Source organism: Panthera leo, chromosome A1 (genome assembly GCF_018350215.1).
Source record: "Panthera leo isolate Ple1 chromosome A1, P.leo_Ple1_pat1.1, whole genome shotgun sequence".
Lineage (NCBI taxonomy): Eukaryota > Metazoa > Chordata > Mammalia > Carnivora > Felidae > Panthera > Panthera leo.
Window position 1 is genome coordinate 234,181,986 of NC_056679.1, and position 27,824 is coordinate 234,209,809.

Sequence of the window (27,824 nt, forward strand, 5' to 3'; positions counted from 1 at the left end):
TGCTGAGGGTAGTGCCGCCTGCACTGTGTTTTATGATTCGAAATATAAATTTACACTTCAATTGAGTGACAGACTTTTAACATGAGGAAACCATTGGGGGATTTTAACTCCCAGCTTTATCTGTTATACTTGATTTTGAAAGTTGATCTTCAGATACTGACAATACATCTAAATAATGTGATTTGTCCACATTGCTGGCATTTTTGTGCTGACTGGATGTGATGGTAACCTGTGACTCATGTGACTGTCAAGCTCTCACGAGTGTAGGGGTCTAACAATGATACTGTAATAGGCATTTGGCTAATTTCCTTCTAGAGGCCAAACATGAGCTAAATAGTAGATTCTGGCCAAATGCTGAGGCTTCTACCTAGTCTAATGAGGGCTAAGACAGCTTTTCCTGAGAAACCTGGCTGGTCCACCAACTGGACACCATGACCAATCTCCCTCTGCAGGTGAGGTGGTCAAGACGGATGGTGCGTTGAGTTGCTTGATGTCTCTCGAGTTGCTTGATGTTTTTACTGGCTGCTCTTCTTGACTTTGATGATAAAATACTATTCAGATTTGTCTTTATTAATATAGGTTTTATTCCATACCTTTTTTTTTTTTTTTTGTTAACCTGTCAGCATGTGGTGTTGCCATTTAATTTAGTTATATATTTTCTTTTCTTAAAACCCAATATGGAAACTTAAGGACACACACACTACAGTTTAAATAGTATTCCCTACTCTTCCCTTGATCATGGGGTGCCAAGACATTTGGTCAAACATTTTTCTGAATATGTCTGTGAGGGTGTTTTTGGATACGATGAACATTTGAATAGGTAGACTAAGTAAAACAGGTTGCCATCTCTAATGTGGGTGGCCCTTATCCAATCAACTGAGGGTCTGAATGGCACAAAACGACTGCATAAGAAGGAATTTCTTTCACCTTTCTGACTGAGCTGGACATTGGTTTTCTCCTGCTCGGGTATTGAAATTTACACCATTGGCTCTCCTTGTTCTCAGGCCTTCAGACTTGAACTAGAACTACAACACTGGGTCTCCTGTGGCTCCAGCTCATTGACTACAGATGATGGGACTTCTCAGCTTCCATAATTGTATGAGCCATTTCTTTATCATAAATCAGTCTCTTTCTCTCTCTTGCTCATTTCCTCTATCTCTGTCTCATATTACTCTATTACAAGCAAATATCTGTATCAATATCATCTATGTCTATGTCTATATCTCCTTTTGTTGGCTCAGTTCCTCTGGAGAACCCTGACTAATAAGAGGGACCATCTAGGGAAATAGAAGTGAGAGAGTGAGAATGTACTTCAGGGAAAGGAGAAACATCAACAAAGGTTTTCTTACTGTATGGATTACCATACAGTAAGGCTGTATGAGACATGTCATGTATGACATGAGAAAGGCTGAATGTCAACCCACTGGAGGCTTGAGGAACCATGATTCACATTTCTTTCAGTGGAGGACAAGTGGCATGAGGACATTTTCCCATGGATTTGCATCTCCCGAGGATTGCCCTGGGACACGGATTTTCCAAACTTCCAAACTATGTCTGTCTGCATGTAACTTACCCAGCACATCTTGCAGCTTTGGGATGCAGAGAAACCGGATGCTGAGATACTAGTGCTCTTAGCCTGGGAGCACTAGTAATGAGATGTAGAGCTGTCCAGAACCGTAGTGCTGAAGTTTCCTGGGCCAGAGGATCAATACCACACAGGTATAATAAAACCACCTGGTTACTTTTAAGATTATAGGGCATAGTTTTATAATATAATGGAAAGCTCCGTGAGGACATAGGGTTTTAAAAAAAGTTTTGTTTATATATGTATCTCCTGTGCCTGATACATAAAGAAAACAATACATTTTTATTGAATGAATAAACATAAAATCAGATGTGTGAGCTCACATTATCCTCTTATAAAGCAAATAATAAGGCTTTTCTGTGTGTTGCCAAGAAGAAGTCTACTTCAGCAGTTTGTTTGTCTCTAGTTCTTCATCACTTGATTTTTTTTCTTTCTGAAGAGGAAAAGGGGTGGGAAAGATGGGCCACAGGTTCTTGTGCTCACCCAGAGCAACTACTCTAAGTCATTCCCACCAGCAGGACTACTGCTGAACTCCAACCAGACAGTCTTCGGCTGTAGGTGGTGATCTTGGAACCAGAGGCAATGAGATACAAGGACACAGGGGGGGTCATTGGAAAGTCCTAACCAAGGGCAATGGGGAACCACTTTATATATTAGGGTGACAAATGTTTGGATGCTCACCTTACTATTTAATTTTTACAACCCAAATTTGTGATAATCAGCATCTTTAAGGTTTAATCAGAATATGAATTGGAGTGGCTTTGCCTTGTTTTCTATCTTCATTACTCTTTCTCCCTTGGGTCATCGATGGAAATCTTTCAGTGCACAGGCCAGTGGGATATGAATGCATCCTTTCCCAAGAAACGACTCTGTGTAAGCTTAAAAGAGCTTATTAAATTAGTATGTGAGATATGATTTCATCCACATAATAAAAGCTGCAGCTGCTTTTAAAGAAATGAAATTGTATTGCACATGGTGTTCAATCTTCAGCCCTACCCACACAGGTGCTCTGTTGGAGAGATGCATGGCTCCCAGAGGGCTTCTTCAGGGAGGGACATCAGCAAGGAGACAAATGAGCCTCCCTGCTTTTCATACTATACATGTTTGCTCTTCATTCGTGGAGGTTGGAAGTCATGGATTTCATTACTGCAGTGCATTGAGGGCCAGGGAAAAAAAAATCCAATTTGCTACTGCCTCAATGACTTTGTGTTTTAATCAAATGGATAAGAAAGAGTCATTAACTGATGCTCAGACTGATTAAAATTCCAGTGAGAAGGAAAAGAAATGAGATTGTGACACAGCCTTAGAAGGTCACTTGCTCCCTGGTAGTTCTGCGCCTATAAAGTCTCCCTTGTTCGTTGTTACCATTACTGAGCACCCTTAGCAGCTGTGGACAGTCGGGGTGGCATCCTGACCTTTGTCCCTTGGACAGTGGGGGTGGCAGTCCTGACCTCTGTCCCTGTGTCCAGGGTCTCTGGCTGTGAAGGAAGGTGCCTACCCTTCCTGGGATGATCCAGTGAGTGGACTATATAAATCCCCTTCAATATGGTGATAAAAAAAGTTTCCTTTTCCCTGCACTCATGAATCTTGATTTTAAATCACAGGAACTTTTTAAAGATGTGGCCACGGTACTGATTACCTGTATCCTGCAGGGTCAGTGGAGGTGCGGAAGGCAGCAGCAAATGCATCTGAAAGCTCTCAAGTGCTACTCAAATTTAGATGCCTGTGATTATTGTTATTATTATTTTTATCTCTCTCATTACTATTGTTACTGCCACTGCCACTATGAAGTTTTAAGATTGCACAAATTTTCCACATGGCTTGTTTGCTTGACAGGCAGAGATCAGAGGGGCAGTTGGTGAATGGGAAGCTTTCCTATGGAAGAATTTCTCGCAGCTGTCTCTGGGTGTAGCCTCGGGGCCCAGGAGAATTCATCCATAGAAGGGAATGGATTCCTGAGCAATTTCACTGATGCCTCCATGAGGAGGTGAAACAGACACTTGTGCCTCAGAGCAAGCTGGTAGCCTGCTTTCTTTGTTCATTCCCTCATGCCCTCCTTCCTTATCCCATTAATAGTGAGTGGCTCCTATGTGTCAGGCACTGTTCTTCCTGAGAGTCACATTTCTCATGACCCAAGAGGGACAAGGAGGAGCACTCATTTCTCAGTGCGTAGCAAGAGCCTCCAAGGGCTGGTAAGATTGGCCACACTCACAGGGCAGTGCACTGAGGCACCTGAGCAGGCTGGGAAGTGGGCCAGACCCATGGAGACGTGAAGGGTGTGGGGGGGGGGCAGACAATCTTTAGGGAGTAAGCAGGAAATGCATGACTAGAATCAATATCAGAGACAGTTTGCAGAGAGCATGGACAGTTTTTAAAAAGTAAAATAGAAACAGAGGGTATATATAATGGTCAGGCAAAATGCACATTAGACTCAGAGGCCACGGTCAGTGGGAAAACCAAAATAGAGACCTATAGGGTGTAGTGTCCACAGACTTGCTGCCACTGAATAGTGAGCTGGGCTTAACTATGGAGAGCCCTCAAAAAACGAAAAATAGAAATACTAAGGGACCCAGCAATCCCACTTTTGGAAATACATTCAAAGGAAACAAAACCATTATCTTGAAGAGGTCTCTGCACCGCCGTAGCAGCATTATTCACAATAACTAAGACATGGAAACAGCCTAAGTGCCCGCCGATGGTTGAATCGATAAAATGTGCCATGTGCGCGCGCACACACACACACACACACACACACACACACACAGGAATACTATTCAGCCATTAAAAAAATTGAGATCCAGAGCACCTGGGTGGCTCAGTCGGTTAAGCGTCCAACTTCGGCTCAGGTCATGATCTCACGATTTGTGAGTTTGAACCCCATGTCGGGCTCTGTGCTGACAGCTCGGAGCCTGGAGCCTGCTTTGGATTCTGTGTCTCCCTCTCTCTCTGCCCCTCCCCCACTCATGATCTGTCTCTCAAAAATGAATAAACGTTAAACAACAACAACAACAACAACAAAATCAAGATCCTGCCATTTGTGACCATGTGGATGGACCTTGAGGGTATTATGCTAAGTGAGGTAAGTGAGACAGAGAAAGACAAATACTGTATGATCTCACTTATAGGTGGATTAAAAAAAAAAAAAAAAGTGAAGTTCACAGCAAAAGAGATGAGTTTCGTGGTTACCAAAGGCGAGAGATGGGGAGGATTGGAGGCAGATGGCCAAAAGTGCTACCTTCCAGTTATAAGATAAGTAAGTTCTGGGGAGGCAGTGTGCGTCTTGATGACACATAGAGCTAACACTGCTGGATGGTGTATTTGAAAGCTGCTAAGAGAGGAGATGGTGAGTTCTCAAGGGAAAAAAAAAACCACATTTTTCCATTTTCTTTTCCTTTTTTTTTTGTATCTATGTGAGATAATGGGTGTTAGCTAAACACTGTGGTGATCATTTCACAGTATATGCAACTCACTATACTACCCATCGTAAACTTATACAGCACTGTATGTTGATTATATCTCAATAAAACTAAAAAAAAAAGAAAAAAAAGCCCTGGGCTCAGAGCTCTGCAGGGGCCAGTGTGGAAAGGGACGAGCAGGTGGATATCTGGTCTCCATTTCCCGGGTCAGAGAAACAGCCTGTCCAACTCAGTAGTGTGGTTTAGACAAAAGCAACAGGGGCTTTTTCCCTTACCTGTTCGGATACCATCTGGGAAGTCTGTGAACTGACACTTCCACTGTCCCTACCGCTTCTGAGTCTGGAATCGTTCTTGGCTTGCAGTCTTCAGCTGAAACCCAAGTCAGGAGTTGTAATGTCCTGTAGCAGGTAGAGGGACACTTCCTTTTGGAGGCTCCGAATCGCTTGTCTTCCTCAGGGAGGTTCTCATATTTCAGGATTTGATTTAAATAACCAAGGCTCATATCATAACTTTGCTAATTAAAGCAAAATCGATCCCTAACTAGAATCTTATTTTTATTTGATTTTTAAATGTTTATCTTTTTGAGAGAAAGGGAGAGACAGCATGTGAGCAGGGGAGGGGCAGAGAGAGAGAGGGAGACACAAAATCCAAAGCGGGCCCCAGGCTCCGAGCTGTCAGCACAGAGCCCGACGCGGGGCTTGAACTCACAAACCACAAGATCATGCCCTGAACCGAAGTCAGATGCTTAACTGACTGAGCCACTCAGTCACCCCTAGAATCTTATTTTTATTTTTATTTTTTATTTCTATTTATTTATGTATTTATTTTTGAGACAGGGAGAGACAGAGCATGAACAGGGGAGGGTCACAGAGAGGGAGACACAGAATCCAAAACAGGCTCCAGGCTCCGAGCTGTCAGCACAGAGCCCGATGCGGGGCTCGAACTCACGGACCGCGAGATCACGACCTGAGCCGAAGTCGGCCGCCCAACCGACTGAGCCACCCAGGTGCCCCTAGAATCTTATTTTTAAAAAACAACATAAGAACACTAAAATGATTGTGATGGTAACAGCCGTCAGGTGGGGAATCGGGCAGGGCCAGAATTCACTGAGCATGCTGAGTTAGCCCTTCTTGCCTCCGTCTCCTCTCTACCAGCCACCTGCCAGGGGTGCCCTGGGACCAGTCCTTCTGGACCCAAAGCGGGGAGTTCGGTTCTCATGAGGAGGAGGCAAAGAGCACATGGGAGAGAGAGTGCTGTTCCAGCCAGAGGGGTGTTCTGCTGTATTCTTGTCCCAGTGACAGAGTGTCTGTGGCCACCATGTTGCACAAGTGTTGTGTGGAGGGGAACAGCAGCTTCAGGCAGAGGCACACTGTGTCAGAAGGGTGCCAAACCTCGGGACTGATAAAGTGTGGTTGTTATAGGGGCCCCCAGCTGGCTCAGTCCATTGAGCCTCTGGCTCTTGATTTCGGCCCAGGTTGTGATCTCGTGGTTCATGAGTTCGAGTCCCACATCAGCCTTTGCACTGACGGCATGGAGCCTGCCTGGGAGGCTCTCTCCCTCTCTCTGTGTGCCCTTCCCCCACCACTTGTGCTTGCTCTCTCTCTCAAAATAAATAAATAAACATTTAAAAAATGTGGTTGTTCTTCTGTTAATTTGTTCTAACAGTAATAATGGAACATAGCAAGCTCTCACATCACACCTACTCTGTGCCAGGCATTGTTTTATATCCTCATGTGATCGTTGATACAGCTTGCAAAACGCAGAGACTGCCACCTGTTTGCTTAATTCTCCATTCTCTGGGTGACGCATGGTGTGTTTTATTAAATGAAAATATTGTAGCTTTATTTTTATCCATTTTTCTCACGATTCGGGCTTCCATACCAACCTTAACACTAAAGCGTCTAATTCACCCAGGTAGAGAAAATTCGGGGCCTGTAGCTTCTGAGGAACCAATGACCCATATGTGTGATCCTTTCAGATCTGTCTCTTCTCTGGTTACCTGCAAGGCTGTGGATTTGGCCGTGAAGTAGAAGCCCGTTCCTGCAAGGATGAGTTGGAGTTTTGTTCTGTCTTTGAGACACCTCCAGTTTCTTTGAAAACTCCTCCAGAGCATCTTCAGAGCCTTGGGTTTTCTAGTGAAGTTATGGTGGGGGACACCTCAGGGGGTGGATCAGATGGAGCTGAGTAGGGAGAAGTGTCCTCGGCCCATTCACCATCCGGAGGATGGCGGGCCCGTTCATTATGTACCTTCTCTTCTTCCGAAGTCTGAGGTCAGAACTGTGGTAGCCATGTCAAGAGGAAACCACCCTGCTCTTGTGCCTGCAGCCACGTGGGGATGTAGCTGACTGTTCTCCCTCCTGGTCTGTCATGGTACGCAGTGTTCCAAGGAACCTTCTAGGATCTCGCAGGTGGCTTTGGTCAGCCGTGCAGAGAGTGGCTCCGTCTTTCAGGGGTAGACTCACAGGAGCCAAGCTAGCAAGACTGATGCGTGGAACCCGCAGCCTGATTTGTTTAATTGACAGTGAAAATTCTGGCACAGCAGGTGCACAGCGTGGGTGGTTTGAAGTGGGTGTTTGCACACTGTATATCCACAGGCGGTGGAATCCAAAGCTGGTTGGCTGAGTGGTTCCAAGGTGCCAGGCTTGGCATCCATTTCACAGTGGGTACCCTCTCACCACTGGGAGGGAGGCCAAACAACCTTCTAGTGGCCAGCTTCTCTCTGGGTCTCTTCCCTACCTGCCTTCTGGTTGGCGTCCCGTGTTTCTTCTCACATCTGCTCCCTTCTGCTGAGTTGGCTCCAGGAGGCCCGTGGCCCGAGAGCTTCTGCTCTTCAAGGTGATTCCCATCTCTCTGCTCTATTCGTTGCAGACATTACAGACCTCAGGGTAAGACCTCATGGGCCTTCCAATATCTCAGTTACTGGGAGACGTGTGAACCAGTCCTGGGGGTGAGGAGGTAAGGAAATGTGAACAGTGAAACGGTACGCTCCATTGGAATGCCATGGTGCGTATGTTGGTTCTTCACTGACAAATTTCCTTTCCCTGGTGATTTCCAGGCCTCCCTTGTGGTGCTATCTGAAAATAATCATGCTCATCGCCAGCACGCATGGATGCCCTCATGTGTCAGAGGGCTGGAGGGCACAGGGGCTGCCGAGGAAAAGAACGCCAGTGTTCACAGTGAAGAGGTCGAGGCGTCACAGGAGGCAGCTCCAGGTTCTTGTCCCTGCCCTGTCCTGGCTGAGGCTGGTGATGAATGAGGGAGGGTCCTGGGGGTGGCAAGCAGGTGAACCAGTGTGACAGGATTAGCCTGGAGAAAGCTGACTATGTGTTGGAACTTCTCAGATGTGCTCAGGTGTTTGCTTGCCGTGATTAAAAACCCATTTTAATTGTTTTCTTTGATATGCTGCCATTCAGTGGCTGAGGTCATCTGACTTTAAGGGGATATATTTCTACCCTCATTGGATGCCTTCATAGAACTCATTTCATTTTCAGTTTAAAAGAGTGGTTCACACATGTTTTTTCCCCCCTTCTGAATTGTCTGTTGTGCAAAGGAAATTGGTTTACCCTGCTGTAAGGGAGGTGTGACTTTCATACCACCAGGGATATTTCTAGAGGGTGGCCCCAGCTGACACCCTTGGTCCTCATTACTGTTAATTACAACATATCTGATGGGTTATTTCACATCTGTAGCACCTGTCATCCATAGCAGAGGTGATACGGTGTGTGTTTCACTTCTCCAGGGATGTGGGCACCTCTGTGCTTCTTTTTATTTCTTTTTATTATTTTTTTAAGTTTATTTTTTTTTATTTTGAGAGAGAGAAAGAGGTCACAAGCTGGGGAGGGTTAGATAGAAGGAGAGACAGAATCCCAAGCCATATATCCATATCTGTATCTACTTGTCTATTTATCTATCTTATTTATGTACCTGTCTATCTACCTATGTATTGTATGTATGTAGTATAGTATATGAATAGAGTAAATTCTCAGTTTTTGAGCTCAAATCTTTGGACGTTACTTTACATAGAGTGGTTATATGCTATGGGCTGAATTGTGTTCTCCCCAAATTCATACATTGGAACATCAACCACCATTGTCCCTGTATTTGGAGATAGAGCTTTTAGGAGGTAATTAAGTTTAAATAGGTCATCAAGGTGGGTGTCCTAATCCAATAAAATTGATGGCCTTATAAGAAGAGGAGGAGAAAGAGATCTCTGTTTCTCTCCCCACACCCATGCTCCAAGGAAGGACCACGGGAGGACACACGAGGAGGTGGCCATCTATGAGCCAAGAAGAGAGCCCTGGTCATACCAGCAAGCTGATGTCAGACTCCCCACCTTCAGAACTGTGAGCAGCAAATTTCTGTTGTTGCAGTCTGTGGTGTTTGTTACGGCTGCCTGAGCTGACTGATACACCACGGCTGGTAAATCATTCAACGTTCATTCAACAAGTGAGGACGCCATGCATGTGGGTGGAGGCCATTTATTCCCACCATTAGATTTTGGGAGTAACACTAGTGTTGAAACACAGTTTCTGAATTTCCTATTTATGTTTCTCTCCTGCCTTCGCGTCTGACCTTTGGCCATCACGGGCTCACAAATTGCTCAGAATCACAAGGTCTGCGATGAAGCCGTGGCAATAATTCAAAGGATTTGTTTTCTTACTCGGGCTCTATCCATCTGATTACATCGTAACCAATATTTGCTGCTGTCCCTGTGGACAGAATTTGTTCATAAACTACAAAGAAATTGCACAGCCATGGAAGAAATCAACTTGTTAAATGGGCTGTGGTTTTTCTCCCTAAGCAACAGAGAACCTGTAAAACACTGTTGTGCTAAAAACAAACAAACAAACAAACAAGAAAAAAGGAAAAAAAAAAGAAAAGTAAAAGAAGCGGGGGAAGAGACCCCCAGACGCAGAAGAAACATTCTTGGAAACTAAGTTCTCAGACCATTCACGCGCCTCCCCTGCTTATTCTGATAGGGGCTATGGTGGTGTAACTCTCTTTCTTCCACTTGGGACATTTTTCAAGGACGTGTTGGTGAGGAAAAACAGCTCCATCAGCAGAGGCACGTGTGTGTCTGCTGGAATTGATCCATTCCGAAGGCAGCTAACTTGGTCAGCAGATCCCAGGAACCGGGGTGGGTGTCAGGCTCCGGTCTGCTCACCCTCGTGTGTGAGCTGCTCTCTACCTTGAAGAGACAGACGTGGGTGCTTGCTTAGGTCGTCCCTCTGTGTCACGAAGTGACGGGGGGCACGCATTTCCCCACAGTGCTTTAGAAGAAATGAGTGGCCATGTGACCGGGATCCTCTAGCCAGGACTCGGCCACCCATGGGGTCCCCACCAGGAGGGCACCAGGTGTCCAGGCCAGCACAAACCGTCCCTGTCACCCGAGTGCACTTCCGTCTCCTGCACGAATGGAGTGACAACAGTACAGTAAGCTTCCTGACCTCTCTGCCATCAGTGCCCTGTGGCTCCTCGTAAACCTGTCCCTCCTACCGCCCTCACCCATCCCGGTAAATGCCACCTTGGACCGGTGCCACTGTCTGCCACTTGGGTTCTGGGTACCTAAAGGATAATACATACTGGCTTTAGAATATTTTCTTTTTGTCTCCTGGGACTCCATAGGAGCTGGGAAAGTCGTCGTCTCTGGTTTGGCTCAAAAAACAACATTCTGAAATCGTGAATAAAGACAGAGAACGCTCCCTTCCACCCCTGCAACAAGCCACTGTCTCTTCCCCACTTCTGTTCCTTCCCAATGCCTCTTCCCCACTTATCTTCCTTCCCAGTGCCACAGCTGCTGTCTACACGTGATGCCACCGGGCCCAGGAAACACAAGGAGAGGGGGAAGACTCAGCTTGCTCCTGGGACCTTCCCTCCTGATGGTGCGATGTTTGCTCTGGTACGCCTTGGCCTTTGTCATTCTATGCCCATGCGCATGGCGCGTTCGTGGCGTGACCCAGCATTTCAGCACAGACACAATTGCTCAACACCCATTTCACGACTGGCATCCACTGGCTGCACAAATATCATTTTAGATGCTAAATAATGTTTAGGGGCAAAGGGAAGCGAGGATATTCTTGGACAAAAGGGAATGCTCGTTATCCGTTATCCACTGAATAGAAAGGGAACTAGAGAAGCCTGGAAAGAAAATCAGCTTTAATCCAATCACACACACACACACACACACACACACACACACACGCACGCGGAGTCTCACTAGAGTCTGGGCCGGCCATGCAGTTTCACCTGAAACACGGTTACCAAGACCTGCCTCCTCCTTCCTGCATCTGAGCGACTGGGTGCTGCTGGCCGTGCTGAGGCAGGGAGGGTGACGTGTGAAGGTGCCATACAAAGTGCCCCTCACACGTCCCTCTTGCTCAGAACCCCTCCTTGGCCTGCGTGCGGAGAGATCCAGAGATGAGGGGTTCACTTTTCTGTGCTCCACTGGGCCTTGTCTCTCTTGTGTCTGCTCTCTCCCAGAGCTCCCGAAAGTACCTTGACAGGCACTGCCCTCTCGTTAGGAGGAGTTATGAAATCCAGCGTGAAATCCCGAGCTTGGCCAGGAAACAAGAGACACAGGTCCTCGGCAGACTACCGCCCCCCACCCCTGCTCAGGACGTTGGAATTAAGAACTGCTCACAGTCCCTGACACCAGCGAAATACAACTCTGAGAGCTTTCTGGTAAAATGCAACATAATTCAGATGACTTTTGAATGTACGCAAGGCTTTCTTTTTCTCTGAAGTTATTTCTTTCAGGCAGAAAATTATTTTGTTAGCGTCTTGGGAGAAAGCAGGTGGAAGCGGCTAGATTAGAGCCCCTCTGTGCAAGCAAAATGATGTGCAGCAACACTGAAATTGCTTTATTCTTTCTCTGAAAACGGGGGGAATAAATCAGGGGGTCGTAAATTTGGAACAGTAATAGTGCAGCCACGACCTCGCCGCAGCCAACACCGTCCTTTTCGGGGCTCCCAGAGACGTGGCTGACGATGGGGGAGGCGAGGTTGCAGGTGGCAGGCTCTCCGGTCAGGGGCACGGGGCTGTCTGCTCAGGGGACAGGATGTTTTCTTCAAGCTCCCAGGGGAGAGCCACGTGTAAGTGTCAAAAGTGCGAGCCTGGCGTTTCCTCAAGTTCCACCCTGAGTTCCTGTATTTGGGTCACGGTCAGAAGGGAACAGAATCCAAGAGAGACAGGCTTGAGTTCGACAGACTTGCCAAGTGACTCTCCACAGAGCGGTCACCTTTTAATTGAAGACAGTGGCTGCCCAGTGGCAGAGGCTGGGTGAGCCTCGAAGGTGACTGCTGAGAGCCCCAGCATGCGGTGGTGACGTTAAGCCACCTCCATGCCATGTGATCAAGCGTCACCCTTCCTGGGCGTTCAGGTCCTATTAGTTCTGATCAGCCAAAGTGCTCTGGGTGGCTCATCACTTCACATTGAACTGTCCCCTGTGTCTTCATAAGACTTTCGTTTTCTTCTTAACTGCACAGCGGGTCCGTTTGTTTCTGTTTTGTTTTGCTTTGTGTTTGAAACAGCACGCAAAGCAGCGGGCAGTGGGAGGGAGAGGCAGGTAATGAGCTGTCTGTCAGGGAAGCACCCTGGTTGGGAATCCGGGTTTAAAGCACGGGGTGTGAGGATCTGGGTCCCCCTTCTTGCTGCTGCTGGAGTGGATGGCAAATCCTGGGATGTGGAACAATCGAGGGCAAGTGTGGGCTGAGGGGTTGTCGGCTGTGTCCCCTGAAGCCGGGGTCTATTTCTGGGTGGAGGGAGGCGTGACAGCCAGCCTTCCCAGGGCCCTCTCTTCAGAGTCTCCGCCTTGCCCATCTTGGGGGCGGAGCAAAGAGGAAGAGGACGGGGACGACGCCAGCTGCCGTAGCTGCAGTCTGGCTCAGGCTCAGAGCTCTGGGTGTCCCCGCACCCCTGCCCGGTGGAATAAAACCCACACCCCACTGGCCTGTGTTCCTCATTCCCTCTCAACACGAACATTCATGCCCAGGCCCCGGCAGGTGACAGGAGCAGGACACTACTTGGAAATCATACCTGACACGTGTTTGTCCTTGTGATTCCCTTTCACTCTAATTCGTCTGCCATTGACCTGGACAGTGAGTGAGGCCAAGGCTCGTGGCCTCAGGAAGGGAGGACACGCAGATTTACAATCGTGGCTTTGCGTTCAAGAGTTGTCTTCGGGGAACTCTAGCTGTAGAGTGCAAGAGGTTTTGAGGACAAGGATGGATTTTACGTGATTATTTACTTATTGGGTTTTGGGTTTTGAATGCCAAAGCTTGGCCTTCAGTATTGGGAGTGACGTCCAGAAGCCTCAGAGTATCAAGGCTCTGCCGTCTGCCACACAGACAGTGGGAGTGGGGGTGCTTGCGCAATTCCCCTGCATGGAGGGGGCACAGACCCTCAGGCCACAGGTGCTGTGGGCACCTGACCCTCCCTCCTGAAGGGGAAGTTCCCGTTGGAGAGGGGCATCCGTGCGGCACAACCACCACTGTATGAGGCAGATCTAAGCAGAGATGAATGACGTCACAAGCCCTATCCTTGACCCCACTCTTAAGCCCTCACACTGGGCACAGAGCAGGGTCTGAAGGTTCCCCACAAACATCCGTCGCCCCAGGAGAGACAGGTGCTGATGGAGAATGGCCAGTATCAGGCATGTGGGCTCAGGACCAGAGGCCATGGGAGCACCCACTATGGGAGCACCCGCTAATGTGGGAGTACTGGAGAGGGAGCAGAGCAGAGGCCATGGGAGCACCACTGTGTGCTCCCACCGTGGTGTAGAAGGCATTCTGCCGTGGATGCCAGCCAGGACACGAAATAGCCACAGATCAAGTTGTCCGTCTTCTTGGCACCACGACATCATTACAGAAGTTCACCGGAGCCCAGGTGTCACGCACATAGGGAGGAAGGAGGTGTGGGTGGGGCCGGCTCCGCAGGTGCTCAGGACAAAGTGTCAAGGCCGCGGGGTCCATGATGGAGCTAGGACCACCCAGTTTTGAGCTTCCAAGTTTGTGACCACAAATTTCGACCTTGCCACTTTACTAGTTGGCACACAACTACCTTACCTGCCATTGGACGAGACTTTCAGTCAATCCTACAGTCTTCTGGGTCTGGCGGGAGAATTCTCAGTTAGGTTGATACATGATATATTTTGCATCAAGCACACCCACCGTGGACATCGGTGGTGCTCGGCTTATGGAAAAGCAAACGTAGGCCGAGGGAAGTATCTGAAGCTGGTTCTCGGTGGCTGTACAGCACGAACCGAACTGTAAGAAACACACTGTGTGCAGTGTTAGAGCCAGAGGTCTCAGGTACCATAGGGATGAGGGGCTTTGGCTGTGGAGAGTGGGGACGTCCACGAGTCTTCTGGAAGCAGGGCTGTAGGGCTTGACCGACACCCGCTTTGCCTTCTGGGTCCTACCAAGCACAGGCGGCATACTTCTTGATTGGAGACAGTGGCCTTGCCTCCCATCAGCCTCCCCCACCCAGGGCTGTTCCAGTTGCTTCTTCCGACCACACGGGTCCTGTTCACGTGCCCGGGAAGGTCAGCCAAGCCTCCCCATGGCTGCCAGCTGGGCTGCTGGCCCTCTGTGACCTCGGGGGTAGCCTGGGCTCCCCTGCTTTTCATACTTGACTCCGTTCTTCCTTCTTCCCCTTTTCTGGCTGCCCCGTCCGCTGTCAGAGTGTGGGCTTCCCATCCTCTCTGTTCCTTTGCAGCCTGAACGCTGGTTCTGAGAATAGTCCTGGCTCAGGGCCTGGAAAAAATCACCGAGTCAGAACCTCAACAGAACAACTCACACGGCTGCTTAGCGAGCGTAAAGTTGGAGCCGAGAGAGCCGGATATTCTTACGGGTTGTCTCCGATGTGCTGTGGTAGCAAGATACAGTGCCCTTTCCAACTCTGGGGCTATTTGCAGAAGACGAACTGGGAGGGGGCATCTAAAATTGGGGCATCCGCCCTCCCTGATGGGGCCAGGAGAGCGTGAACACACACCTCCTTCCCCTGCCTCCTTATACAATATTCCGCCGCTCACCCCAGGCTGCGGCAGTCACAGCGCGTGCATTACGGGTTCAGGATCGCACTTCATCCATCCCCTTGGCATGACATCTTGAGGAGCCTTCATTGTATCAATGATGCATTCACAGATCTTATCCAACGGATTGCTTTTGGAAGATTTTTGCTGATGAGTGAATCTGACCTCCAGTGTCCGGTCCCGGATTTCCCGATGGGAAGTGAGACCCTGCTGACCCACATTCCCAACCTGGATGGGGACAGGTGGTCTGTTCCCCTTGGGTTCACGGACGCCACCCCTGCCCCTCTGCCCATCAGCTCCCAGTGCAAGTGTGACTTCCTCAGAGAGGTGGTCCCTGAGTCTTCCGACCAGGAAAGACCCTCTGATATTGACCCACACAGCACTGTCCCCCCCACCATAGTGCCCAGCCACCACAATTTTACCCACATTTTGGGTTTTTTTGGTTAATGTGTGTATTAATGTCCTAGGGCAGTTGTAACAAAGTACCACAAAATGGGTGACTTGGTACAACAGAAATTTATTGTCTCACGGTCACGGAGGCCAGAAGTCTGAAATCAAGGTATCAGCGAGGCTGTGCTCCCTCTGGAGGCATGAGGGAGGCATCTGTTCCAGGCATTTCTTCTGACTCCCTGTGGCCTCAGGTGTCCCTGGCTTGGAGACGCATCATCCCACCCTCTGTCGACACACATGCTTCACACGGCACTTCTCTGTGTCCAAATCTCCCCTTTTATAAGGTCACCAGCCGTAGTGAATTTGGGCCCAAACCTAATGGACTTATTTTAAGTTGTTGATCTCGTAGAGATCCTATTTCCAGGTAAGATCACATGCTGAGGTACTGGTGGTTAGGATGTCAACATACGAACTTTTAGGGGACATGAGCCAGCCGATAGCAGTATGTTGCCTCCATGAAGGCAGGGAACTTGTTTGTTGTTATTTTCAGGGGAGCCCCCAAACCTAGCATGCTGTCTGGCCTAGAGGGAGTGCCTAACAGCTATAGCCGAATGTATGAATAAAAGAAAGAAAGAATGAATGAATGAAAGCTGATTACCTGAGATCACCCCCACTGCCCTCATGCACCTGCGGCAACCTTGAAAAACAACTACTCACAGGTGTCTTGAGACAGCTCCAACCACACAAGAATCAGGCCTCATCCTATCTATCCTGCCTTTCGTTGTTAGAGAATCTGAGCTTGAGGGAAACCACAGTGAATTAGCTCTGCTCTCCTCCCCCCTGGATTAGTGAATAGTGGAGAGATGTAGAACAATAAATAGAAAGAGTTTGGCCTTGGTCAAGTATAGGTTTGGCAGATTTAGCAGATAAAAATGTAGGATGCACAGTTAAATGTGAATTTCCCAAATATTGCATAGGACACAGTTACACCAAAAAGATGCCTTATTTATCTGAAATCCAAGCTTAACTGGGCACCTTGTGGTTAGTCTGGCAACCCTGGCTGTGGTTGGCATCTTGGCGGTGCACTAGATTTTTGAAAATTATAAGAGATTCCTCTGGAGATCAGAGTAAGAGGTAGGAGAATGGGGACTCTGAGTGAGGAGAGGTGAGAAGGGCAGAGCTCCAGATGGATCTGCTGGGGCCAATTTCTTCTGTGTCCAGCTCCTCCTATTTAGGTATAAACAGCTCTAGAGAAGCTTCTCACTCACCACCTCCCCCTCTCCTTCATCCTGTTTCCTCTCTTTCTGCCTCTTCCTTGCTTCCTCTAAGGTAATAGTCCTCCTTGAGAGAGTTAAGTAGTGTGTACCTACACAGTGCTTACACTAAGTACTGCCTGAACAGTCGTAGGGGTTTCTGCTCCATTATCTCTGCAGGTAGCTGGCCCCATGTCAGAGGCTCAGGGCTCACCTGTGATTCCAGGGCATGTGCCCACATGAACAGACCTCTCATTGTTCATGGGATACTGCAAATTCTCCAGACTCAAGGCTAATCTGGGTCTAAATATCCTCTCTGTCTCTTCCTAGCTAGGTAACTAGGCCTATTGTAGTTCTCATCTACAAAATGGCAATAGCAATACATCAACCTTGTATATTGCGAGGATTAAATCCAATAACCATATTAGGGTGCCGTGGATCTAACACATAATACACATTTAAAGATATTAACTATCATCAGCATCATCGTCACTTTACCCATATTACCCTTACGTCTCCCCCGCCCCTAAAAAGCTGATCTAGTTGTTTAAATCCTTATTTCACTGCTGTGGCGGGTACAGTGCTTTCACCAACATTGTGATAAGTTCTCTGGAGGCATACCTCCTCAGGGCTGCCTTTGGTCCAGCAGGAACCTGCTTCTGCTAACTTAGTCGCGTGTAGCAATTATCTTAATCTGGGTAGCTTTGATCTGGACATGAAATTCATCACTCACCCAAGCATTTCGATATGTAGATGACTTTATAGAAACTTTGGGGGAGCATGAGAGTTATTATTGTACTAACACAAACTGAATTTTCCATAGTTGTATTCACAGATTTCTGTACCTTTTCAACTCAGCCCCCACTGTTCTGCCACATTGTCTCCAACCTTCACCTTTCCTGCTCTCTTTCTCTCACCCTGCGCCCCAACTTCCTCTTCATTTCTGCTGAATCTCTTCAAGACTTTGGCCCTCAAAGTCTTACGTTTCTTCCAAGCAGCTTATCAAAATTTTTTTCCTGAACACACTTTCCTTCCTAAGAGAGTCTGGTGCAGGCTACTCAAATGATAAGTTTTACTCAACTACAATTACTTTGAAACACTCAGGGAAGAGCTTGAGCTGCCTTCTTCTAAGGCACATTCTCCCTTTTTGTCTGCAAGAACTATTCTATTTCACTTTCGCTTTCAACATATGGCCCAGAGTCCCTTGCATCTCAGAAACTCAGTGGCCTCTTTAAAGAAGATTCCAGAAACATCTTTCCCTATCTGGGTAGTTCAGTTATCCACACTGCATCATCTCTCATCTCTAATTACCGTCACACATTTTGAATTGCACTTCATGAATGAAAAGCAATGGTAGAAAAGAATCCCATCCAAAAAAAAAAAAAAAAAAATCCTTCTCAAGACAAAGTTGGGAAAATGGAAAGGTTTAAATGCGTGCTGGCTGAGAAGCCAGCCTGAAGCAGCCATGGAGGATGGACTTCCCTCCATGAAGTGGCAGCTGGACGGGCTGCCTGGAAAGTTTCCTGTGATTTAGTTCTGAGGCTCACATGTCAGAGTTATTGTTGGAGATTGGATTTGCTTCTGCAGGAACAGCGAGGATTCAGGGCACTGGCGCTGAGCCCTATCGATCTGTTTGGGTGATGTTAGCTCCTGAAGCCAAGGGATGTTCTTGAGGCTCCAGCATGAAAATCGCTCATTTTGACACCTTGGAACCATCCCCCACCTTGCAGAAGTGTGTCCAAGAAAAATAATGACTCTTACGACTCTGAGGGAATATACCTTTGGGTCAACTGAGGTTTCCAAACTTCATTATTACTCTAATATTTTGACATTGAAGAATTGGATTCTAACGTTGGGCTTGGGATCAATGCCAGAGGACTCTAGAAAAGTTATAAATAAGGCTTTTATGGGGTTCATTTCTTTAATTAGGGAGGCTGTGTAATTCCCAGCTCGGCAGCACAGTAGATAGAGTTATGGTGAATTTTCACTTGGTGTGAAATCGACTGTGGCATGGCATTCCCACTAAATGCAGCTTGACGATTCAAGCATAAGCTGGAGGCAAACGTATTCAGCCCGTGTGGCAGAGGAAGGAGAGACGAAGGGAGAACACACAGTGTTGTGTCGGAGACCAGGTATTTCCTGTCTCCATTCTTTCTCTTCTTACCTGACTGGCTTCCACTCTCTTCCTTGTCCCTGACTCGCAGAGTCTGGGGCGAATTTAGGGCCCGGAGAATGCCCTGGGTGAACAAACTATATATAAGAGGCTTCCAGAAGGCTGGATCCAAAAGGGAAGGGATTGGCGGAATGTTCTCACGGAACCACTGAGCCCGGGAGAAGAGGGAAGCTGTCTAGGATGGGGCTGAGGTCAGGGCTGGGCAGCTGGCATGCGTGATGCTTCTCTGCTTCCCCTTGAAGCATTGATGCTTCTCAGGTGTAGTGGGTTGAATGGTGTCCCTTCATCCCCCTCCACCCCCCCAAAAATGCATGGCCAACTAGAACCCCAGAATGTGATCTTATGTGGAATAAAAGTCTTTGCAGATGTAGCTAAGATCTCAAGATGAAATCACCCTGGATTAGAGTGGACCCTGAATCCAATGGAGGTGTCCTGAGAGTAAAGAGCAAGAGACATAGACAGGGAGGGGGAAGCCATGTGAAGACAGAGGCAGAAACTGGAGGGACACGTCTCGAAGCCAAGGGGCCCCAAGGGCTCCCAGTGACACCGGAAGCTACAGGACGGCATGGAGCAGAGTCCCCCCTCAGAGCCTCCAAAAGGAACCCACCTTGTCAGCGCCTTGGTTTCAGACGCCTGGTTTCCAGAACTGTTAGAAAATAGATTTCTGTTGATTAAGCCACTCAGAGAGGGGAGCCTGGGGGCAGGAGAAACACCACTCACCAGCCACAGGACACCCTTGACGCCCCTGAAAGGCTCAGAGCCCAGTGTGGGTCTGGCTTGGGGCAAACTGAGTTTGGGTTTGTCCCTCTCGTCTCCCCCCCTTCTCTCTCCTTTCCATGAAGGGCCCAAGCCCCAGAACTTGGCTCTCCTACTCCTCTTCACACCTTCGGGAAACCTAAATGGTCCTGGTCAAGTCCAGTGAGACATGTCTAGGATTATTGCTTTGATTCCGTTGTCAAGCTCTTGCTGAAAACATGACTTATTCATCTTTGTTAGAATAATTCAGTCCCATTCAGAGAATAGCTGAGTGACCACCCTCTCCCTAATACTTTTGTGGACATTATCGTGTGCCCTCCTCAGAACTCTGTGACACGGAATGACTTTTGTCCTTGCTTTGCAGTCGGCAGCGCATGGGGCAAGCCGGTGGTCAGGACACTCATGGTGAGGGTGGGGCCGGGATTTGAACCCAGGTCCACAGAGACTGGATCCAAGGTAGTTGCTTTCTCCTTCCACACAGAGCATTTCATTAATCCACAGGGCCTCTTAGAAATCACATTTCCTCGGCGATAAAATTATAAATGCTCGTTACTGAAAATTTGGAAAACATGGAAGGGTACAAAAAGACTATAAACACCAACTCTTCTCCCAACAGAGAAAAATCATTATTACACTTGAAATACTTAATTTTCTTCCAAACATCATATTATACCTTTGCAAAGCAGACACGGAGTCATTTCATGTAAGTTTATTTTTCACCCTCTCTCCTCCTTAACAGTGTGTCGTGAGCGCACTGTGTCCTTCAGCACCGTTTGGAAATACCACGGCTGCGTGGGATTCATCTTGAGGATAAATTGCGATGCTTCCAACCCAGGGTCATGCATTCAAACTTTGTCTAATTTTCCCTTTCAGAAGCAATCCCATTGTGATCATCTTTGTACGTAAATGTGTGTCTGTGTTTTTGACTGTTTTCTTGGGAAAGGATCCCCCCCGAAAGGGTCATTTCAAAGTGTTTCCAAAGGCAGCTTTGGCTCCTGGCTACCACGTCGGTGCTTCTGGGGGTTCTTTGTTTTTCAAAAGAGAACATAAGGAGGTATTACGTCTTGAGATGCGGAGAGAAGCTCTGGTTAGAAGAAGGCTTAGCTGAAGGACATCTCTGTCGATGTGCCTGTTTACTGTCCTGTGGCATCAGATCTGGGTCACTTGGAGACTCATTTCCTCATGCTTTTTGGAAGCTGGCAGACAGGTGCTCTCACGGGTCTGGCAAGATGGACAAGCTACCGTGTCCTGAGAGCTCCAGAGGCCCACCTTTCCCCGACCAGGTTGCTTCCCACACTAGAGTGGCATAGATGTCCCCTGGTGAGAGCCGCAGGGAGCTTCCTGGGTGGGTGGGTGGGGGGTGTCCCTGCCTACTGCATGGGAAGGGCACACCCTCTGCGGGTACCGAGCTCAAAGGCTCACACGTGCTCTATCACTTCCTTGCTTGTCGATCTTCCAATAAACTGACGTCAAATCCTGTCCTATATCCTGTGACATCAAATCCTGCCAATGGCATGACTTGGAGCCTCTTTTGAGCGACAGGGATGGTAACTTGGGTGGAGCTTTCTCAGCTTATAAAGTACCAGGTAACCACCTCATATGGGGTGAGTGCTCGTGATTCCTCCCCGCTCCTCTGGGGACCACCTTTTGCTTTGTGACCTCCAGTGTCGGTGGAACAGCTGTTGGCTCTGGAACACTGAGAATGTCACTGGGCTCGTGGGGATGGTACCAGCGACCGGTCTGTGAGAATGGGACTGGCCACATGCACGTGCCGCTCACCGGGGAGTCATTAGTCAACATCAGTGAGTGCTGTTCTTATTCAAGGTCGTGGCGCCGCATGAGAGATTTTATACACAGATAGACCAGATACACGATTGCATCTGAATTTCCATAGCAATGATACTAGAAGTAGTCATCATCTTGAGAATTTGCAAATTACAAAGATTGGAAAAGAGGAAAATAAAAATTTCCTTCCAGATAATGTAATTGTGTACATAAATAGATGGTTAGAATTTGTAATAAGGATAGCCAGGTTGATAATGTATAAAAAGTTTTGTGTTTTTTTTAATTGCTGTATATGAGCCACAGAGACAGGCTGGCTGCCCATTAAGCAGTCTGTTTTCTGGGATTGGGCTTTTGGAACTCTACTGCAAATGGGCAGGGGTGAAATGAGGGCTTCCCCTCTCTCCTCCCCACTCCTCACTCCTTCTGCTCCCTTTTCTGCTTCCTCTCCCCTCCTGCCCACCTTCCCACCGCTACCCCTCTCCCTTCTGTCCCCTCCTCCTGACCACAGTCTGGACCCCAGTGAGCAGAGCTGGTCTAACATGTGGCTTTGGGAGGTGATGCGCGGGCTTCTGAGAGACGAGACCTCTGTGCAAGGGTGTATGTACCCTCACCACCTGTTGCTGTGAATTCGCCCCTGGGGGTAAATCATGCTTGCTGATGAACTGCAATCGTGTGACCTAGGAGTACTAACCCAGTGGCTGGAAAGCACCCAGGAACACATGACACATTCACCTTGCTCAGGTCCTTATCTTCACAGGGGTTCCTGTCGTGGATACACATTCCTACATACAATGTAGCAGAAGGCCCACTTCAGTTATACTTCAGTGGGGATTGTGGAGATTAGTCTTAATTAATCTTATTTACCTTGAGGTCCTCTAAGGAGTGGTTTTAACTTCTACAAAAGAACAAGGACAGTACTTCTAATTGGGATAATCTTAGTGAAACAGTGTAAAAGAAATCCAAGATTACGTGAGTAATAATTCCATTAAAAGAGGCTTTCTATACATACAGGAAAGCATTATGCTGAAATTAGAACTTTCTTCCTAATTCTCTTGACTTTTAAATCTTTGAATTGTGCCTAAACATTACTTTATTGACGGTGGCATGCCTTAACGTAATAATGTTCTGTTGTAAAATAACCCTTTATAGGTGCAGAGTTTTAAACAGAGAAAGCATTCTTCAGATAATAGGCTTTTATAGGTATTTGAGCCTGTATCTTTGTAATAAAATGTACTTCATCCCCTAGACTGCACAATCTTTTTATGACGTCCATGGGGGTGTTCACAGGTATTCAATTAGCTGTCTCCCTCTCTGAGGGAGAAAGACATTGAGAATTACAGGAAAACAATAATAGCAGATAAGCTACGAAGATTCAAGTGTGGTTCACGTATATGAAGTTTGCTTGTTTGGACTTTTCTGAGCAGAAGTAGCACGCATAATGTTTCCCCGCTAGTGTCCCTAGGTGGCCGTGTACAATGGAGCTAGTTCACGGAAGTTACCCCTTCGTGGTGTTTTAGAGGGTTTGAATTCATGTTGTCTGCTCCTCTGGCAGAGGCCGAGCTGATCACCTCCACTGGCTGTGGTCTATGAATTTCAGCTACCCTCACTCTACCCTCTTTCTGTATTTCCTGAATGTAATAGGATTGCGGAGATTATGACATACACATTCATTGGAGCCTGGCTTTTGGTGTCCATTTGGAATTATCAAGAAGCTTGGTCCATTAGAAAATATGCTGTCCATCGTATTGATTTAAGAAGAGGAATTGACGTGTGGTATTTTGTCCCACTGGAAATACGAGAAATGATTTCTTATGTTGTATTTAAAATTTTTTCGCCATGATCACCTGCTGAAATAATAAATTCAAAATTAAGTTGGTAGAAACCCTGCCTAAAATCGACAGATTTTTAAAAAAAAATTTTTAATGTTTATTTTTGAGAGAGAGAGAGAGAGAGAGAAAGAGAGAGCACGTGTTGGGGAGGGGCAGACACACACACACACACACACACACACACACACACACACACACACACAGAATCTGAAGCAGGCTCCAGGCTCCGAGATGTCAGCACAGAGTCCGACATGGGGCTCAAACTCACAAATTGTGAGATCGTGACCTGAGCCGAAGTTGGACGCTTAACTGACTGGGCCACCCAGGCACCCCAAAACTGACAGATTTTTTTAAGAACAAGGGAGATTTGAGAAACCTAGTCTTCCTTGTTCTGGAAGGTTCTGTACCAGGCCAGTTTGGGAGGGTGGCTGTGCCTTCCTCCCGTCCCCTGCCCCTGTGGGGAATGGAGGGCATGGGGCCGCAGGTTATTTAAGGAAGGATGCTGACAGTTTGACTGTGACACACGCCTGTATCTTCTGTTCAGGGTACGATTAGAAAGAGCCCTGATTCTGGCAGGCTCCAGGTTGCAGGTGCGGACTTGTGTGTCCTGTCCTTTGCAGTATTTCTGGCCACAGCTGAGAGGAGTGAGGGACTGTTCAGGGATATCTGCTTATAGCACAGAGCAGAGCCTCAGATGTTGAATTTGCTTCTGAACATTTTACAAGGAGCCTGGCATACAGTGTCGACAAATATTTGCTGAATGAATAAATAAATTGTCTAGAGTGTCTCTCCTTTTTTTAACCCTTCATTCACTTAAAAAAAAAAACGTTTTTTCTCCTGAAGTAGAATGCACACACAGAGAAGTGCACAGCCATAAATGTGGCATTTAGGAGATGACACTGTGAAACATCCCCGTGTCACCTTGTCACCGGCCACCTAATTCAGAGAGAAGACTGTGTTGGTCCACTCAGGCTGCTATAAAAAAGTACCCGCCAGGTGGCTTATAAGCAACAGAAATGTATTTTTCCATGTCCTGGAGGGTGGAAGTCTGATTTCCTGGTACGAGTGTGGTACCAGGCGTTCCAGATCGCAGACTTAATCGCTCTGTCCTCACCTGGAAGAAGTGGGGAGGGGGCTCTCTGGGCCTCTTTTGTGAGCACACTAATCTCATTGGTCAGGGCTCCACCTTAGGAACCTCATCACCTCCCCAAAGCCACACCCCCTAATTACATCACCTTGCTCATTTTCAACAGACGGGTTTTGGAGGGACGCAAACATGCAGATCATAGCAAGAATGTTTGCAGCCCTCCGGAAGCCCCTCTCCTCCTCCAGATCACTGCCCTTCCCCTCCCCTTAAAGACCATCAACATGCGGGACGCCTGGGTGGTTCAGTTGGGTCCCCCTCATGCTCTGTCTCTCTCTCTTTCTCTCTCTCTGTCAAAAATAAAATAAAAATTTTCAAAAAAAGACCATCAACATGCTGACTTTTGTCAGCTCCTCTTTGCGGGTACACCTGGCAGGCAGCACCCTGAGCCCACAGGCCGTTCTCGGTAAATGGAATCAATCAGTAGGTTTCCCTCTGCGTCTGGCTTCTTCTGTTCCCTGCACGTGGGCGATGGTCACTTGCATTGTTGTGTGTGGTTCTTTAGCTTTCGTGGCTGTTTGGTATTCTGTTGTGTGACTGCACAACAAATTATTCAGCTATCGTGCTGTTAATGGACATCTGGGCTGTGGACATCACGGCTTTGGCTCTTATAAAGATCCCTCCCTAAGCGTCACTGTGTGTGGCCCCTCGTCACCTGTGCGTGTGGCTCTGTAGAGGGTACACCCAGGCAGTGCTGCCCCTGGATCAGGGCAAGAGGGCCCCGTGCTGGGCTGTGCATAGAATAACCACAGCAAACCACACATTTATTTAGGGACACACGGCATCTTTCCCATTCAGCACCTGTCCCTCTGTGCAGCGTGACCCTTAATCCCAGACCTCTTATCTGGTGACTGACACCATCAGGCCCCCACATAAACTTCCTCACATTGGATCTGTGTTTTAAGAGCAGAGAAAAGGCTCTGAGTGCCAGAAAGGGGGTGTGAGTTGTCCCAGGCTTTGCAGTGAGGATGCTGCTGAGGGGCTTGGCGGAGTGCAGGTGTAGTGAGCCATGATGGGAAGCATGATGGCAAATCTACTCATTGGCTTATGGAAGGATTTCAATGCAAGAATTCTGAGTAGCTTTATATGTATAAAACATTTAATAGGATTAAATTATAGTTTAGAAATTTATATAATTACAGCTTTATTTGTATAACTTGGATATAAAATTCTTGACTTTATTAATTATAATGTGTGTTTGACCTTTAATTTAAAAAATTAATTTAGGGGCACCTGGGTGGCTCAGTCGGTTACGTGTCTAACTCTTGGTTTTGGCTCAGGCCATGATCCCAGGATCGTGGGATAGAGCCCTGTGTCCGGCTCTGTGCTAACAGTGTGGAGCCTGCTTGGGATTCTCTGTCTCCCTCTCTCTCTCTCTCTCTCTCTGCCTTTCCTCTACTTTCTCTCTCTCTCTCTCTCTCTCAAAGTAAATAAATAAAAGTAAAAAATATTTTGAAAAATTAGTTTAAGTATTTTAGGAAAAGAACTCTTTGGGAAAATACAAGTATTTTAAAATTATAAATTCTTGGGGCGCCTGGGTGGCTCAGTCAGTTAAGCGTCTGACGTCGACTCACGTCATGGTCTCATGGTGCGTGAGTTCGAGCCCTGCGTTGGGCTCTGTGCTGACAGCTCAGAGCCTGGAGCCTGTTTCAGATTCTGTGTCTCCCCCTCTCTCTGCCCCTCTCTCTCTCCCTTTCTCTCTCTCTCTCAAAAATAAATAAACACTAAAAACATGTTTTTTAATTATAAATTCTTTAAGAAAAAAATTTTTAATGTTTATTTGTTTTTGCGAATAGGGGAGGGCAGAGAGAGAGAGAAACATAGAATCTGAAACAGGCTCCAGGCTCTGAGCTGTCAGCACAGAGCCCGATGTGGGGCTGGAATCCACGAACTACAAGATCATGACCTGAGCCGAAGTCAGACGCTTAACAGACTGATCCACCCAGGTGCCCCCAAATTATAAATTCTTAACATGATTTCAAAACATTTACAGACTTCCATATTTCATGATTTAATTTATATTTTGGTGGCAGTTTATTCAAATGAATACATTCAAGTAACATTTTATTGTATATTTTAATCTGAAATACATATTATAAGGTAAAAAGTTACTTTAGATCATGGAGAATAAAATGTAAATTAATTTTTGTGTATTTGTGGAAACAGAATATGGAAACAGGGCTCAGAAATGAAAAGCTAAAAAAAGAAGTAAGTTTTTCAGAGGGTGCCCTGCTTAGATTGAAAATGTAATCTGGAAACAAGGAAATTAAGCAGACTTTTGTCAAGTGTGACTCACATGAAATTTACAAACAGGATATTATAAATTTTATAATTAGATTTAATTAATGAAACAATAATGAAAATGAGCATAAAGTTATTCTCACCAAATAGAAAAAGAGGTCAGATAAAAATCTCTTTTATTTGTTAGTAAGGGAAGATTGAAGTTTGTTTTGGATCAAATAATGGAAATGGAAAAGAGTAATTCTTATCAAATCTGCAACCAGAAGCCGCAGACAGAGCCCCGCCTGCTGCCGTGATGAGGTGACATTCACGACATTGGTAAATTGGGCAAGAACGTGGAGACCTCCGCACATCGTCTTGATAGTGTGTGAATGTTTCTAGCAAACAGTCTGATTCAAATTGACGAATCAGATTTTCCCTTTGGTAGGTCTGACAGAACACTTAGTATTTTACATCAAAATTAAATTATTTCTAGCGGAAAAAGAAAGTACAGAGACCAACTTTTATAGTTTAGGTTTAAAGGCAAAGTATTTTATTTTTGTGTGTGGTGTCAGAAAGTGGTCCAGTCTTTCCCGGTTATTGTGGAGCCAGTCACTGTGAGCAGAAGAGTCCCCCCAGGGCACCCTGTACCAGGTGACGTGGTGAGTCCCTCATGCCAACCAGCACAAGTACAGGAAGTTTTTGGAGATGGTGAAGCTGTAGGTCAGCTTGAAGAACTCTGACCCTCAGAAGAACAAACGCTTCTCAGGCATCATCAGGCTTAAGTCCATTCCCTGCCCTATGTTCTCTGTCTGTGTTTTGGGGGACCAGCGGCACTGCAATGAGGCCAAGGCTGTGGATATTCCCCACATGGACATCGGGACACCAATGAAACTCAGCAGAAATAAAAACTTAGTCAAGAAGCTGGATTAGAAGTATGATGCCGTTTTGGCTTCAGAATCTGTGCTCAAGCAGATCCCACGAATCCTGGTCCAGGACTGAATAAGGCTGGCAAATTCCCCTCTTTGCTGACCTCCCACGAGAACATCATGGCCAAAGGAGATGAAGTGAAGTCCACGATCAAATCCCAGATGAAGAGGGTGCTGTGTCTGGCCTTGGCCATTAGCCATGTGAAAATGACAGATGATGGGCTTGTGAACAACATCCAGTTAGCTGTGAATTGGTGAACGTCCGTGGTTTATACATCGAGAGCACCATGGGCAAGCCCCAACGCCTACACTAA

General features: G+C 47.1%; 1 pseudogene; it reads left to right on the top strand.

Moving 5' to 3' along the window:
• The first annotated feature begins 431 nt into the window (after positions 1 to 431).
• Positions 432 to 27,824, top strand: LOC122198695 (annotated as a pseudogene).